The 16,139-nt window shown below is 39.9% G+C and overlaps 1 long non-coding RNA gene across 1 annotated transcript; it reads right to left on the bottom strand.

Moving 5' to 3' along the window:
- Positions 1 to 6,968: 6,968 nt before the first annotated feature.
- LOC140344803 (uncharacterized) lies at positions 6,969 to 15,919 on the bottom strand. Its single transcript, XR_011923671.1, has 3 exons — positions 15,850 to 15,919; positions 12,776 to 12,956; positions 6,969 to 11,581 (listed from the first exon to the last, which is right to left on the bottom strand). It is a non-coding gene; the product is annotated as an uncharacterized lncRNA (long non-coding RNA).
- Between the last annotated feature and the right edge of the window lie 220 nt (positions 15,920 to 16,139).

Raw genomic sequence — 16,139 nt, forward strand, 5'->3', positions numbered from 1 at the left:
GCTTACCAGGCTTTATATATGGTGGCTTAAATTTTTTAGGATTTTTTTATTTTCACTCATTGATCCTGCAAATAACACACTTGCTGTCCTTTTGTGACTATGCTCAAATTATAACAAAGTGACAGCGAAAAGAAAACATATTTAAATCCATGGTACATAAATAATAATCAAATAAAGAAAAAATGTATACTTATATATCGTATTGTGGCTAAATTACCCTAAAACTTCCTTCATGCCAAAGAAGAAAACACCACTTTTAAATTAAAAGAAACAGAATTAAAAAAAGTTATATTATTGTGAGTTTTATTTAACCATTGTATGGGAGAAAAGTATATATATATTAAACATATAAGTGTGGTCCAACTAAGTGCTTTTTAATTTTTGTTACTTTCTGAGAATCTGAAAATAATTGTATTTGGAGACTCACCAGGTCTTTGACCTAAACTCATATAATATATAATAATATACATTTATAATCATATGCACAATTTAAATGTTATTGCTCACACTTAGTCCATTTATAGAAGGTAAATAGATTCAATATGGCAAAAGAATGTTGGCACCTGACCAATATACCTACCATATGGGCAAATGTATGATGACACTCCTCCAAATGATGGCGTTCAGGCATTTCTAAGAATGAATACTACAAATGTTAGAACCAGCAAATTTTAGAGATTTACCAGATTTAGACATAAAATTTCATGGAACAGTAACAGGTTGGGGTAGGTTCTGTTCTATTCCAGCATGACTGTGCTTCTGTGCACAAAGTCAGCTCCATAAGGAATTGACCATGTCCAGCACGGAGGAAATTGTGGTCTGCACAGAGCCCTTCTATATGCCTTTGTGATGAATTGGAATATAGATAATGATCCAGGCCATCCAGTATCCGTAACCGACCTCCTAATTGATATTGAGATCCCCCCCTCTTCCCCCTAAACAGGAGAATTTTCCCACATTTACAGGGCAAAACTTTATGGAATGGTATTTTAAAAGCTATACTTTAAAACCCCATTGCAAACCAAAAAAATAAAAGTTTCAGACACATTAAAAGTTATACTTTTTTTTAAAAGCCATAATTGGCCAGAGCAGATGGAAATGCCTGATCAACATTAAATTATTCTATTAGAGAGCTGACAAATGATGGAAAATTGAAACTTTCTCACCACCATGTGGCACAGAAAGTGAGAGAATTCTCAGTTACACAAGAAGGAACGTGGATCTGTGCAGCTAATTCATCAGAGCTTTGTATAAATATAATTTAACATTTTTTTACAACCCTTGGTGAGTTGCTTGTGTAATTTGGGGAAGTTGCAAAACTTTTACGAGGGTAATAAAATTCTCATTTACATTGAACTTATTATGGGGAGGTGGAGCTGGCAAACTGGCTGCAGCCTGCAAGAAACAATAAATGAAGAACTACCAAAAAATGTTCATAGGACTAATTGGGTGAAAATGATTTTTAAGGTATGGTACTAATATTGGCACTGCTACTAAAAGAAAGCCTTGGTTGACATTGTTTAATCTTAAAGGACCTAAGCAACCCAATATATGGTCATAAAGTATGGTAGATGACCATCACATCCACTGATATGGCCAACTGTTCATGGAGCTCAATAGATGATTGAGTTTAGGTGTTTCCTAGAAATGATAAAGGTAATGCTACAGCATATTATAAACAAGTATAAACAACATTGTACTTCCTACTTAGTACCAGCAGTTAAGTTTTGTTTCAGCTCCATTAAACTTTGTTTTAAGGATTTTGGTTTGGAGGTGCTTGAGTGTCCTGCGTAGAGCCCAGACTGAACACCTTTATAATGAATTGTGATCCAGGTTTTCTTGTCCACTATCAGTACCTGAGCTCACAAGGTATTTGGTGGCTAAATGGCCACACATTTCCCCAGAAACATTCTGAAATCTTTAGGAAAGCTTCCCCAGAGGAGTGGACCTTACTAAAGATGCATACAGGGTGTATTGGGGAAGATGTCTTCCCTACACCCAGTGTCTACCCTGGATGTCCATAAGTTTGTAAAGGTGTGATAGTCAGGTGTCCACAAATAGCATATAGCATAAGCCATATAGCATACGTGGACTACCTGTGCTCTCATGATTCTTAAGATGTTAGCCTCCTTCTGAACCTTCAGAACCTTACTGTTAAGCCCATGCTGTCCTTCAATACATTCATGGCTGCTGATTCTAGACAAATACAAATGGCATCAAAGTGAACGTATTACTTGTTCCATGTTCCATGAGCAAATATTAAAACCGCAGAATTAGTCTGACAGTATTTTTTAAAAAAGGAGGAGCAGGACCTGTTTGTTCTATATTATTGGTTCTCACTTTTAGGTTTTTAACAAATCAAGAAAAGCTTAGAACCTTTGGTATGGATAACACCATTTCATTTGTTTTTGGGACAACGGTAAAAAGTAATATTTAGCTTTATGGAGCCCCATATTCTGGGCGAACCATTTCTTTTTCCAGTGTACTTGTGCTGGTTGTCAACATTTATCATGAGGAGAGGAATATGATGGCCTCAATGTCTAATCTGCAGGTGGAGAAGGAGTGTGGTATGTCCAAACTCTGCTGCTAATGCCTCAGGGGAGATCAAGGATCTGGCTGAAATTTTTGCCAGGGTGCATGGATCACATGGGTCACAGAACTAATTGTACACAACTGCAATTTTTTGTGGAGCGAATCAATACCCATATAAATATGTAGGGTTGGCTGCTTGCCTGGCACTAAGTTGTAACCATTGCCCTATGCTGTTATAAACCACGACCTGTTCCTAACCATAATTCTGAGCCATTTCGCCTCACCATCAGTATGTCCTTCACCCGTCATAGCTTCGCTAGATATTACAAAGGTGGAGAGCTCAGAAAAATTACACTCTGCAAGCTAACAGACCGCTTTTCCGTTGGCAACCGTGCCAACACTGACGAAGGTTATAACTCCTCAGAAGCGAGGGTGGGCGGCCGCGGGGAGGGGGCACATACTGGTGGTCCTGGAGAAGACATGGTAATAACGAGGGCTCCAAAGCAAGCAATTTATCCGCTTTTTCTACTTTCAGTTTCAAAGGAAAAGCTTTTCACTCTGGTTTTTACCAAACGACGCTGGCAGCGCACAGGAAAATTATGCGCTAAAGCCTTCACTTATTGAAGCGCCTAACCACAAGCTCTTGATCATGTGGAAATTAGGCCAGGGCATACTGCAGAGCTGGCCAAGGCGGATTCCTGCTAATAGGCAGCTCTGCTGACAGTTGGTGGTCTGAGTGTTTTTCAAAAGGAGTTGCCACTGCTTCCAATATAATTGGGCACATTGAAAAATATTAATAAAGCTACTCCACTACACTTTTTCTTTTCATTTTTAAACTCCTTGGAAAGTTAAAAAAAAACATTCTTTGCCACTGGTCTGGCTGGCAATATTATAAAGGCTTAGAACATGTGCATAAGCTTTATTTTTTTCTTTATAGGCGGAAGAAAGATTTTTTTCCCCTGAATTAAATAATAAAAGTTTGCAGTTGGGATGTTTTCTTATGCCATTTGTATTTGTTTTTAGGAACTTTACCAAGACTTGCTTGCCTCTAACCTGGCCTCATATCACCTTGTACAGCATGTTGGCTTCCATGTAGAACTTTTGGCAGCCAAGAGCCAAGTATATCCCTAAGTATATACCTCTGCTAAGAATGTGTTCAAAAAAGGAATCATGTTCATTAACTTCAACCAATTAAATAACAAATAAATACATAAAATCTTTGTATCTGCAGAGCCCTAAGGTCACAGTCAACTCTAAACAAGTAAAAAAAAAAATAATGTGTTCTAAGGGGTGTAAAAAGTATTATTCATTAATAGAGCAAGAGATGACCTCAATGGACCCCATCAATGTGCTAAAAAATGGACAACATTTCACCCTACACTGGATTTAGGCATTTCTTAAAGCTATGCATTATGGTAAAGTGTGGGTAAATTTGTGTGATGTGCTGTAGTGCCATTTATTTAAAACATTTTAATCGTATGGGATGCCATTCACAGAAATTGAAAATGGCAGCCTGATACACAGGTACAATAGATGCTAAAAGGCTGCAGCACACCATAGCACACATTCCATGCATTGCATTAGGTTGCATTAAAATAATGTTGCAGATCCAGTCTTTAGGGCCATTTCCATGTGTTATCAGCTCATTGGGGTGCAACTTGCTATAAACATCTTACAGCATAGTTGTACACTCGAGCATAGACCTGTTGGCAACCACTGTACTTGTTTGTACACTGTACTTGTACTTGTTTGTACTTGTTTGCTCCTTTATGCAATCTAAAATAATGGGGAGGGTAAGGGAATCCCTTCTAATTAATTTGTGGGCAACCAAACCCCACCCCCCCCCTTATATATAAACATGAGAATAAAAAGACCAATAAACCTAGAACTGGTTTTAATGGAATAAGAAAGGATGGGGTATCTGGCATACTCTGCACCACAGCCATGAAGCTTGGAACCTCTCTGCAACTCTACTCACCAAATCTTTTCCCAAAGACCATTTGGGTATTATATTGAGGTTCCCTACTGGATTATCCCCTCTGGAACTCTCAGCTCCATTGGAATGACTTCCCCACAGGAAAGGGACCACTAACACTGTTTTATTAAAGTGCATCTAATTTCTCCTCTGGTGGAAACAATAACTAAATTTCCTACATCCCTGAGGAAGCATTTCTGCGAAACGCATTGGAAGAATAAGATTACCCAAAAAGAACTCAAAACATCTCATTCTACTTTCCAAGTTTGAACATTTGCATATAATTTGTCTCTTGCCATCATTTTCTGGGCTGGCATCTCTTGATCTGGCTCTTTCACCTTGATTTTCTTATCAAGCCCCCATGACTGTGGGCCATACCATCCCAAACATTCTCACCCAGGGTTTCAGCTAGGGATTTATTTTGTTTTGATGCCTGAAGACTTTTGCAGTATATGCCATTGATGTCCAAGGTGTTTGTGAATGAAGAAGGGAAGGAATTGGGAAAATCAAAAAGGTATTTGCAAAAAAACATAATTGTGATATATTAATAAGACTATATTAAGAAAACAGGTTGCATGATCAGTTCCGTGTTTGTCCTGTTGTATTCAATGCGGAAAATGATGGAAAATCCATCATTTCACATTTGTCATTGAATTGAGAAGGGGGCTGGAACCCATCCAATGCTGTCACCTTCTTTTGGTGACAATTGTCTAGGAAGGGATTTCTGTTGTGTCTCCAGCACAGGAAGTGATGAGGTTTCTAACCATTATTTATCCCAAACCCCGAAAAGTTTGGCTTTAAATATTCTGTACAAATGTGTACTGCTACATTTTGTCTCCTGCAGCTCTCCAGAAAAAAAAAGTTGAAATATCTTTTCTGCTTTCACACCTGTTTTAGGAGTTGTTATAGACAGAAGTAAAAACTTCATTTTTTTCCTCCTCGTTGGAGCCCAGTGGAGCATGCAATTAAACCGCGGGGAGGAGAAAAAGCCTTCAGCTCACTTAAACACGCTTATGTCAAATCCATCCTATCTTCCTGCCTTCTCTCCCCCATTTAGCTGCCATTCCCCCTGGGGCCGGCCGCCGTTCTGAACCATTCACTCTCTATGAATGGGCACAAACAGATTTTTTCACCATTTCAAGATGTCGACATTAGCAGGCACATCCTGTAGGCCAACTGTAACAGCCCTATTTTCAATTTACTGTCTCCCCGAGGATCGTGCCATTCTTCTGAATGTGGAAAATTCAGCTCGACTTTAGTTTCCACTTAACATCTCCACTGGAAGTTAAAAAAAAAAGTTCTAAAGATTAATGAACTGTAGTTGTGATGCTAAAAACAGGACACGTCAGCCCTACAGAAAAATAAATAGCCATACCTATCACGTAAGATGCTTGTGTGAGAGCGAGCTTAGTGTCATGCAAAAGCCATCACATTTGGGTTGAAACGCTACCCCTCCCCAACCAAAAAAACAAAAAGTAATACAATTTAAAGTAGATCCAGGAAAATCTTTTGTGTTCATTTGTGTTCTTGGTGTTGCCATTCCATGTCCTTTTATAGTGATTTGTGAGGCTACAAAATTTGTTACTCAAATTTGTTACTCAAATTCCAAAATTGTTACTCAAGGTCCATTCAAAAATTTGGACTTGGAATATACAAACTGTCTATGTTGCCAATCACTTGTCTGTCAAGGTTTGCAACCTTTAACTATTTACCAGTGTTTCTCAACCAGGGTTCCTCCAGGGGTTCCTTGAGCAATGAGCAATTTGTGACTCCCAGGTCAGTATAAGTGACACCAATGATGTTTTTAGGGGTCTGTAATCTGTTATACTGTGAGCTGTGGATATAGAAATTAAATTAAGAGTTCCCTGAAGACCTGAAATTTAGTTCTAGCGTTTCCCCATGATAAAAAGGTCAAGAAACACTTTTATACACACTAAGCAGCTCCTACGCAGCCCACTATGTACTAAAAGGCAGCTTATGTATAACTATTGTACTGTATGCTTGTTGTAAATGTTAGAGATGGCCAAGCCTCTGACAACCAATGGCAACACAGACTATTGTTTTATTATTATTACACATATTTATAGTACCAACATATTGTGAAGTGGTGTACAAGTCCATAGTCATGTCACTAGCTGTTCCTCAATGGTGCTCACAATCTAATGTTTTTGGAATGTGGGAAGAAACTGGAGTACCCAGAGGAAACCCACACAAACAAGGGGAGAACGAGGAAACTCCATGCAGATAGTGTCCTGGCCGAGATTTGAACCTGGGACCCAGAGCTGCAAAAGCCAAAATGCTACCTCTAAGCCACCATGCTGCCCACTTTAATTTGGTAATGGGCTTATTTCAAGCATTTGGGATTCTGTGGTTAATGAACACATAGGCAGTGATTATGTACTAGCAAAAAGCTAACTGAAGATAGCAATGAATGTTTGTTGGGTTTTATTACAATGCAAGTTACATTAAATTTACATATTACACCGTAATACATATTTATACTAAAATAGGTATGCTGATTCTGAAAGTACAGTTAGTTTTCTTCTATCACATCAGTTTTTTTCTCTACCGCTTATATTAATGCGATTACTGTAGCGTGGATTTGTGTAGGCTATTCATTTACACGCAAGACAGTGTGGTCAGAGGTTGTGTGTTGCTCTACGTAGTGAATAAGCAAAATTTATTTTTCTACTTACACATGTATTTCTTTTCTTTCAGGTCATGTCTGGCTCTGCTGTTTCTCGTCGTAAGAGCCTAAACAACCCTGATTAATTTTGTTATATCTGTGGCATTTTCACCATTCCCAGTCAAAGGGCCAATATCAGCACATTTGTAGAGCAAGCCTATTTGGCATATTTCAAAGTTAAACTTGGTGATCAAGATAAGTCTTGGGCCCCTCATAAGGTGTGCAAACAGTGTGTCGAGGGTTTACGGATGTGGACAAAGGGAACACGTGATAAGATGCCATTTGGTATACCTATGGTTTGGCGAGAGCCAGGAGATCATTTCAGTGACTGTTACTTTTGTATAGTGAAAACTTCCGGATATAACAAGAAAAATAAATGTAACATAGAGTATCCTAGTCTACCATCAGCTATACGCCCAGTGCCTCATTCAGATGAAAGCCCACTAGGTGACAACAAGTTTGAATTGAAAAAATTGAAAATGGACTCAGTTCGTAAGGGATTTGATCAGCATGAGTTCAGTGATTTGGGACTATCAAAGAAGGCTTCAGAACTCCTAGCATCAAGACTGCCTGAGAAAAACTTACTTACAGGGTGAATGATTCCACCAGGATTTGAAGGTCATGGAAGGGAGGTATCAGGGTAGATGGGATGTACATATAATGGCTGACTATTGTTGGAGGATCCGGCGGGATTGTCCTAACACTGAACACTCCAGGAAAAGCTATAGGTGTAAATTTTTACCTTAACCGCTTACCCAATGAATTATCAAATGTTTTACTGTAAAAAAAGTCATAGAGTAACAATAAATCCTTTGTATGAAAAATAAATACAAAATAAATGTAAATTAACATTACATTCAAGTTATTATTTCATTATTTTTTCATTGTATCTAAAAATGGAGGGTACCCTGTATCGTAAAAACTGGATGTGATAGCAAAAAACGGGGTCATTTCTGGATTCACCTCCCAAAAAAACAAGTGTAAGATCTAACTCAACAAAAAATGCATTCCCGTGGGTTATTTTTAATAAATATATTTACATTTATATATGTTCATATTACAAATAATGTAAAAAAAATGCAGGGGAATCGGTGGAAGGGACATGTTCCTTGGCCTTTGATATACTGAAGCCAAATGTCGGATGCTTAGGCTGATTTTGCATTCCAAACATAAACTCTAAAAGCCATGTAACCTAGGATGCAAACATTCCAATTGTCTCAGCACCTGAAACATCTTTGACATCACAGCACTTCTAGCTTCTCGGCTGTTTTACCCTGGGGGGAGAAATTCCCATTCTTCTGCCATTTTTTAATACAGAGAATCCTAACGTGCCTCCAACAATTGATCTGAAAAAAGTAATGGGCCACCATTAGAAACTTCTGGTCCAAAGTAGGTACTTCCTGGACTCCTTTATTCAGGCATTGCAAAAGTCAAGTTATTTTAATTGGAACACAGAAGAACTCCTAGTCCACCCGATTCACTCTTGTAAAAGAAGACATTATGTCAAATCTGTGTTTCTCAGCCAGGGTTCCTCCAGAGGTTGCCAGGGGTTCCTTAAGCAATTTTGGCCCCTCAGGTCATTTACCACCAATGCCAATGATCTTTTTGGCTATCTGTAAGGGTGACATTCTTCCCACTGGCCAGCAATGTAAGAGGAATTCTTCCCACTGACCCCCACACTAATGTACTATGAGCTGTGAATATAATAATTTAGAAGGGGTTCCCTGAAGACCTGGAAGTTATTTATTACATATTTAACTTGTGTATTGTTGCTGTACAGCACTTTGCTTTATTAACAGCCCGAAGTATCACAAAATGATTTTCCTTACAAACCATGAGCCAAGTTTATGGAAATCTTGCTCCCGATCGATGAGCTCTTCACACAACTTTGTGGAATGTGATGACTTTATGACAATACTTAATAAACACGCTGCCCCATCAGACCGTGAACCAATGTGTTTTTTCTTCCCATGATGAATTGACGTTAATTGAGCAATAGGCAGGAACGTGGCGGCGGGGCCGGAGCCAGTAGGTTGTGTTGTATTCCCGCAGTGGTTATTGAGAAATGCGTTTATGGTAATATATCTCCTCATTGGCAGAAAACCTGATTCATACAGACATGTTAAAAACATTGCATTGTGCTGTGTGTTTTTATTTCTTTTTTTTAGGTTAAAACTACATTTACAAATGGAAAAATCCACACTGTATTCTCATTACAGCTGAACTATTGTCAAGGTGAAAAGCACCAGGAAATGTTCAGAAAAGCAAGGTATGGGCTCTGCAGGCTTGCTACAGGAGATGGTCAGACAATGGGGGTATAATACGGTACATTATTATTATTATTATTATTATTATTATTAATAAACAGGATTTATACAGCGCCAACATATTATGCAGCGGAGGAGGAGAGAGTCCGGTTAGTGGAATACCAGCGAGAAGGATGTTACAGTAGTCCAGACGAGAGATGATAAAAGCATGTACAAGGAGATTGGTGGTCTCAGGGGACAGGTAGGGGTGGATTTTGGAGATGTTGCGAAGGTGAAAGTGACCAGACCTGGAAATCTTCTGAATATAGCGGCTAAATGAGAGGGCAGAATCAAAGGTGCAGCCAAGACAACGTGCCTGAGGGGAGTGCCGAATAACAGTGTTATAACAGTTAGAAATATGTCAGGGGGAGATTTTGAATTTGAGGGTCAGAGAAAGAGGGTATGTTAAAGAAGATGGTCAGAGAATGTGAGTGTGTTACAGGAAATGGTCAGAGAATGAGGTCATGCTATAGGAGATGGCCAGTGTGGGATTGTTACAAATGATTGCCATAGACTATGGGCTTGTTACATGAGATGGCCAGAGACTACAGGCATGTCATTGGAGATGAACAAAGACTATAGGCATGCTTTAGGACAGAGGTCCCCAACCCCCGGTCCACTAGGCAGCCTACTGTCTTGGGGGGAGCACCGACCAGAGCCACGGACCACGTCTCCCGGAAACATCACAGGCTCAGAGTGGTGGGCAGACCTGCCATTGGGGAGTGGATGGGTTCTGGCATCATGACGTTACTCTGGGGGGAAGTTTCTTCCCCTTCGAGGGACTCACGGCGAGACAGTTACAAGACTACAAGACTGTGGTGATGTTATACGAAATGGCCAAAGTCTGTAGGAATGGCACAGGAGATGGCCAGAGACTGAGCATGTTATAACAGATGGTTAAATAAATTAGGCATGCTAGAGGAGATGGTTAAAGCCCATAAGACATTCAATAAAAATAGTTGGAGACTACAAGCAGGCTAGAGGAGATTGTCAGAAACCGTGGACGTGATATATAAATGTCAGAGGAGAAGATCAGAAAATGTGAGCATGCCTCAAGAGATGGACAAAGACTTTGGGCATACTATAGAAGATGGTCAGAGATTGCATGTAACAAGAGACGGTCGGAGACTTTGGTAATGTTATAGGAGATGGTCAGAGTCTGCACACATGTTACAGTAGATCTCAGAGATAGTAGTCATGTTACAAGTGATGGTCAGAGTTTGTAGACATGGCGCACGAGATGATTTCAGTATGTGGACGTGTTAACAGAGATGGTCAGAGAGTGCAGGCATGCTGCAGAAGATAGTTAGAGACAGTGGGCTTGCTACAGGACATGGTTAGAGACTACATGCATACAATAGAGATGGTCAGAAATAACAGGAGCACTAGAGGAGATTGTCAGAAACTATAGACATGATACAGGAGTTGGCCAGAGACTACAGACATGTCACAAGAGATGGTCTAAGACTGCAGACATGCTACATGATTAATTAAAGGCCAGCAACAATGTGAGACTGCTTGACATTACAGCTACACAGTCACATTTGTGTTCCTCACAGACCCCTACAAATTATTGTCCCCATATCATATTGTTCACAATTTATTTACCATACCAGTGGGCACTTATAACTTCTCTCCATAATAATACCATCACTAAAGTTATGGCTGACACTAGCGCCCCCTATCTTGATGAACCCCAGACAAACCCCCTTTCTGCCACCTTATCACACCTCCTATGTCCTGTTGTTCTGCTAAACTCTCAGATAAATATATTCAGCACGGTTCTGCTTATTTATAATGTAATGTTTATTCTTCTTCTATCCACTTCTATAATTTCACATTTTATGGGACTGTCTGCTATAATACTTCAGTGCTGGCAGATAGCAGGAGGTCTGGGAGTTTTAGTGGTCTGATAACTGTTTCCTAAATAACAGTGCTTTTCAGGCTCTGCGAATGCTCATCACTCCACATTCCACAAACCATTTTGGGAATATGACTGAGAGTTCTGTGGGAGGATGGAAGTGAGATCCGACATGGAGGTCCCCTTTTGGCTTCAGATTCGAGATTGGACTGGTTTTCAAACTGCACAGAAAATTAAAATAAGAATGTCTCAAGGCTTTGTGTCTGAGATGTGTTCAGGTTACAGGTTAAGAAACAAAACTCTGGCCAACCTCCTACCTCCTATCCCAACACCACCCACCACTCCCAACCATGGGTGCACCAGTAGGTGTTTCTCTATAGATTTCCAAGGATGTCTAGTGTAACATGACGGCCATATCCAATGATATGGTGGGCTACCACACAAGTGCATCCAGCGCCAAAAGGCGATGGAGATTACCGCTGTTATAGAGCGTTAGGAATGCCCCTGGTGGTCAGTTGTTGTAAATCTGTCCAACCAACCTTCCTCACCCCATCAAATCTCCATGGCCTACTGTACCACCACCACCTGCCACCCATTTTTGCTATTGTTGACAATGCATAAAACCGGATAATCAATACAACAACAAGAAAAGGGGACTTTTTATGCATAAAAATAACCATAAAACATAAAAACCATAGAAAAAGCCAGCAAACTTTATTAAATATCCATGTTAAAACAACATTGAACATGACCCGATCGGCTGGATCTCCCAATGTTCTTGGATTGGGTATGGGAAGCCAGTAGATAAAGACAGGTCCTAAAGTCAGCTTTTGGGTTGTTTGAATGAAGCCATTTGTTGATACATTAATGTTGGGGGTTTTGGTAGCCTTCAATATCCCTGCATATATGGCATTTGCTCCGGGTTGCTTGCCCCTATTGCTGTCGCTCTGTCTTTTTCCCTTTTTTTAAGTCGATAATGAAAGAAAAGTGATAGACGGATCTATGGTTTTCTTGATATATAACATCTATATCTCTAAGGTAACTCCTGAAGAAGTAAGCTTTTGTGTCAAGATGCGAAACTGATTTGTGACCAATTACTTCTTTTTATGGAAGTCATTTCATGTTCAATGTTGTTTAACATGGATATTTATTAACATTTGCTGGCATTTTATATGGTTGTTATTGTTTTATGGTTATTTATATGCCTAAAAAGTTTTCTTGTTGCTGTGTTGATTATCTGTAGAAGTATTTGGGATGCGGCATTAGTTAAGGTTGTTGTGGCTACAGAATGGAACTTTATTTAGAATGCATAAAATCGTCTGCATTCAGTGGAATAATTCCAAACCTCCATGTGAAAGCACCAGTGGTTTCCCATTCCTGGACAAGGTAAATTTTCAAAAAAAAATACCACTTACCTTTACTGGTGAAAAGTCCTCGGCCCTTGACAAACCTCGAGTCCCACACTGTCTGGACTTCTCTCTTCTTTCCAGTGCAGAGGGAATAGTGGGCACGGACTGTTCTTTCTTCTCTCTTCTGGGTCCTTCTCACGTCACCTGAATTCGCACTGCGCAGGGCAAAATCAAGAGATGCATCTTCCTACACATGTAAAAAAAATGTTCTGATCTTATTGCACATTCATAAGATTGAGAATTTTTTTTCATTATGGGAAAGTCCCTGATGACACATGCTCAATCTCGGGCATGCGCCGTTGGAGCAGCCCAAAGCCTCCTGGGTTTTGTTATGCAAGTATCCCCTTTCCCTTCTTTAGTAGTAAAGATGGAGGGGGAGTAGACCTCCTCAAAAAATTTAAACAAAAGTAATAAGAAAACAAACCCTTTTCCATGATAGAAAATTGATAACCACTATGTTAAAATGTCATGATAGGTCCGCTTTTATCTACGCAATACCATTGAGCATTCGAGTAGCACAATGAGTGCACAGAGAAAGGCACACTGCCATCCATAGACTTTTGTTTTCATCTGTACTGAGCAATCTTTTTTTTTATATATATATATATATATATATATATATATCTAGCACTGTGTTTTTAGCTTGAGCTATTGAGCTATGTAGCAACCAGCAAAAAGAAACGAGAAACTGAAAAACATATGAACATGAAACTTAACTTACGCACTTAAAATCACATCACATTTGAGTATGATATATTTCACATTTTTCTGACTAAGATCGGTGTCATAGGATCACTATGCAGGACAGTGAAGAGAGAAAGTGATTTAGGCAGAAGGTCATGGGAAACATAACGAAGTACCAATATCCGAAAGCGGAAAATCCCTTCAAGGATTGCTAATGTGGTTTAATCACTGCTATTAAACACATTGGGTATTTATACGAGCTAGACATAACTCCCGAGAAGCTCTGATCCGATTCTTGGGAAGCGTCCCTGTGACCTTATATGAGAGATGCTTTTTATACAGTGTCAGTGTCTGGATAAAGGTCCTAGGTAACAAGGCACCGGGCTAGAACTGAGCAGCAGGAAAGAAAGGATAGACGGCCAGTTGGCAACAAGCGAAGACATAATTGGGAACTCGAGTCTCAATTTGAAGTCTGACTGTACTTGTTAAAGATGAGTTGCCCTTTTCCCCTTACACTATGGGCTTGATATATTAATGCTCTCCAAAACTGGAAATGATAGACTATCATGGGAGAACCTGGGTGATTCAGCAAACCTTTTAAAGATCTGGTCAAATGTTGAAAGTAATTGCAAACTACTAGCAAATAATTTTAAGGAAATCCACTCCATCTTTATTGGGTCACCCAGATTCTCCCATGATAGTCTATCTTCTCCAGTCCTGAAGTTATTTTATAAATCAGGCCCCATATGTTCATATTGCACATTATACAATACAGTCGGCTCAATTATATTGTCAAAATAATGTAGACACCCCTCCAAACTGTGCTATTCAGGCATTCCCAGTGAAGAATGATGTTAACTTAACTGCAACTTGTAGCTTTCAGGAACTGCACCACAATACACTGTAGCTGCATTCAAAAGTGTGCACATAACCCAACTACTCCTATTCAGTTGAATGGGATCTGTTGAGCCTGTAGAAGAATGTTGTGTTCAACAGCAAATCCAATGTGGCCTCTATAGGTAACTCTATAGGTGGCCTCTATAGGCCTCTATGTGGTCAATCACACACCTGTGATTGACCACACCGATCTGCTTCAGTCCTAATTGCTCTCCCAATGTTCAACTGAATGGAAACGGTTGGAAGCCACTTTGTGCAGGTAGTTGTAGTTATGGATTATAACTGCAGCTGCTGAATGCAACATATTGTTCTGGTCACCAATGAGTGGCCGGCATCTTCCGTTGACTTCAATGCAACCACAGCCCACAATGGTTAGAAAGGGGTTGGAAAAGCTTTCCTGAAAACATTGAATTGCAACAAACCACAACCTCAACTGTGGTTGATGCAACAACTGCAGGGTTGAACTGCCTATTATTTAAGAAGAGTTGAAGGGAAAGGTTAATACCACTCGTTCGTACCCTGAAATCTGAAAGGGGCTTCTCTATTGAAGACATTTTTCAACCCCACCAAAAACTGCACCGGCACCATGGCTGTGCCATTTCTGCATCTCAGCCTAGGAAGTAGATGCCACCCCTGCATAATGTCTGAACAAACATGGCGCCATGTTGAAAAAGCAAACGAAGACTCCATCAAGAAAAACTGAGAGAGGTAATAACCCTGGAGTGTGACACCTTCACATTTCTCCCCCAGCTTCCCCCGAAACTACATCAGAAGCCGGAGCCACTTTAAGAACATTTGTTCCAAAAGAAAAAAAAAAGTTCAGAGGTCCATAGTTCAGAAGTAGATGTGATCTGCGGTGCAATTCCCTGCCTGCGTCTGACAAGCAGGTTCCTGTATTTAGCAGGGGCAGGTGACTGGGAAATCTGATCTTAAACAGCTGTAACGAGGGCGTCTAATTTGCAGTGTAAAGCTGGAGGCTTGATGACCTTTTCATAGCTGACATCTTCCTCGGTTCCTTGAACACGATCGGCTTATCACCACGTCAGCCCAACTTTTTTTTTGGCTTTGCTAGATTTTTTTTTTTACCTCCCTTTAAAAACAAATAAATCACTTTCTCTGATCTCTCCATAAAACGGGAGTTTGAAGCATTAAGGGCAAATTAGCTGGATGTCCGAGCACGCAAGGCCCTGTGAGCTAAATCACGCTGGCGCGGTTTCTCGGTGAAGTTCATAAACCTAATTATTTCTGAGTGTTTAAAGCTTTGTTTAGGTCATCGTTTGTTCAGAATCCCTGCTGGGAAATTCGATCTGAGCGAGCGTGATATTATTGCGTGACCTCTGCTCTCTAGGCGGGAGAGGCACGATTACTATACATTGGCATGAGAGAACGGTAAACGCTACGCTCGTTCAAAATGATTCAACCCTAGCTATTTTTAAATAAATGATAGAACTTAAGTTTAAAACTGAACTTTGGAAAAAGAATAAAAAAGATTATTGCACCTTTGTAGTCATTAAACTTGCTAATTCAAATGCAAGATGGAAGTATCTGTATTTGCCTCTTGCAGTCCTTGTGCAGCAGAGTCCAGACTAGGAAATGGAGGAGCAGTACAAGGAACCAATCATTTGTGCTGTAGTGCTCATGTGCTAACAAGGAACATAATGATTGGAGGGAAGAGCAGAGTGCAATAGAGATGAGCTATCATTCAGCTTGAAAGACTGAGGACATCTAGTGGTGGAAAAGAAATATTGCAAGGCCAGCAGCTGCTGAGTGAAGCTGAGTATTGCAGCAA

Source organism: Pyxicephalus adspersus, unplaced genomic scaffold (assembly GCF_032062135.1).
Source record: "Pyxicephalus adspersus unplaced genomic scaffold, UCB_Pads_2.0 Sca27, whole genome shotgun sequence".
In the NCBI taxonomy this organism is placed as follows: Eukaryota; Metazoa; Chordata; class Amphibia; order Anura; family Pyxicephalidae; genus Pyxicephalus; species Pyxicephalus adspersus.